The sequence below is a fragment of the Schistocerca americana genome, unplaced genomic scaffold (genome assembly GCF_021461395.2).
Source record: "Schistocerca americana isolate TAMUIC-IGC-003095 unplaced genomic scaffold, iqSchAmer2.1 HiC_scaffold_59, whole genome shotgun sequence".
NCBI classification, from domain to species: Eukaryota; Metazoa; Arthropoda; class Insecta; order Orthoptera; family Acrididae; genus Schistocerca; species Schistocerca americana.
Genome location: NW_025726335.1, coordinates 1,560,653 through 1,562,847, shown reverse-complemented (window position 1 = coordinate 1,562,847; position 2,195 = coordinate 1,560,653).

Sequence of the window (2,195 nt, the reverse complement as noted above, 5' to 3'; positions counted from 1 at the left end):
AGTAAGAGTGTCACTCCTCTTGTACTTACGTCGGCATTGTGCCTTTTGTATTAAAACCGGATGCAATTTCTGTGCTTCATCGTGAATAGGAAGGTCCAAGGGTTTACAGTAAACCTGAAGTGAATCATCGGAATCTAAAACTGGACTCACAGGAGAGGTTTAAATCAGAGAAAGTTAGTGTGTCAGTCCAATTGTACTTAAGTCGGCATTGTGCCTTTTGTATTACATTCGGATGCAATTTCTGTGTTTCATCGTCAATAAGAAGGTCCTAGGGATACAGTAAACCTGGCGTGAAGCCTCGGAATCTAACACTGGACTCTCAGGAGAGGTTCAAATCATAGAAAGCAAGAGTGTCACTCCTCTTGTACTTACGTCGGCCTTGTGCCTTTTGTATTAAAATCGGATGCAATTTCTGTGCTTCATCGTGAATAGGAAGGTCCAAGGGTTTACAGTAAACCTTAAGTGAAGCATCGGAATCTGAAACTGGACTCACAGGAGAGGTTCAAATCAGAGAAAGTTAGAGTGTCAGTCCTCTTGTACTTAAGTCGGCATTGTGCCTTTTGTATTACATTCGGATGCAATTTCTGTGTTTCATCGTCAATAAGAATGTCCAAGGGATACAGTAAACCTTAAGTGAAGCATCGGAATCTAAAACTGGCCGCACAGGAGTGGTTCAAATCATAGAAAGTTAGAGTGTCAGTCCTCTTGTACTTAAGTCGGCATTGTGCATTTTGTATTAAATTCGTATGCAATTTCTGTGTGTCATCGTCAATAAGAAGGTCCAAGGTATACAGTAAACCTGAAGTGAAACATCGGAATCTAAAACTGGGCTCACAGGAGAGGTTCAAATCTTAGAAAGTTAGAGTGTCACTCCTCTTAAACTTAAGTCGGCATTGTGCATTTTGTATTAAATTCGGATGCAATTTCTGTGTTTCATCGTCAATAAGAAGGTCCTAGGGATACAGTAAACCTGGCGTGAAGCCTCGGAATCTAACACTGGACTCACAGGAGAGGTTCAAATCATAGATAGTAAGAGTGTCACTCCTCTTGTAATTACGTCGGCCTTGTGCCTTTTGTATTAAAATCGGATGCAATTTCTGTGCTTCATCGTGAATAGGAAGGTCCAAGGGTTTACAGTAAACCTGATGTGAAGCATCGGAATCTAAAACTGGACTCACAGGAGAGGTTCAAATCAGAGAAAGTTAGTGTGTCAGTCCAATTGTACTTAAGTCGGCATTGTGCCTTTTGTATTACATTCGGATGCAATTTCTGTGTTTCATCGTCAATAAGAAGGTCCAAGGGATACAGTAAACCTGAAGTGAAGCATCAGAATCTAAAACTGGACTCACAGGAGTGGTTCAAATCATAGAAAGTTAGAGTGTCAGTCCTCTTGTACTTAAGTCGGCATTGCGCCTTTTGTATTAAATTCGGATGCAATTTCTGTGTTTCATCGTCAATAAGAAGGCCCAAGGGATACAGTAAACCTGAAGTGAAGCATCGGAATCTAAAACTGGAATCACAGGAGTGGTTCAAATCATAGAAAGTTGGTGTGTCAGTCCTCTTGTATTTAAGATGAGATAGTGCCTTTTGTATTAAATTTGGATGCAATATCTGTGTTTCATCGTCAGTAAGAAGGTCCAAGGGATACAGTAAACCTGAAGTGAAGCATCGGAATCTAAAACTGGACTCACAGGAGAGGTTCAAATCTTAGAAAGTTAGGGTGACAGTCCGCTTGTACTTAAGTCGGCATTGCGCCTTTTGTATTAAATTCGGATGCAACTTCTGTGTTTCATCGACAATAGGAAGGCCCAAGGGATACAGTAAACCTGAAGTGAAGCATCGGAATCTAAAACTGGACTCACAGGAGAGGTTCAAATCATAGAAAGTTAGAGTGTCAGTCCTCTTGTACTTAAGTCGGCATTGTGTCTTTTGTATTACATTCGGATGCAATTACTGTGTTTCATCGTCAATAAGAAGGTCCAAGGGATACAGTAAACCTTAAGTGAAGCATCGGAATCTAAAACTGGCCTCACAGGAGTGGTTCAAATCATAGAAAGTTAGAGTGTCAGTCCTCTTGTACTTAAGTCGGCATTGTGCCTTTTGTATTAAATTCGCATGCAATTTCTGTGTGTCATCGTCAATAAGAAGGTCCAAGGTATACAGTAAACCTGAAGTGAAACATCGGAATCTAAAAC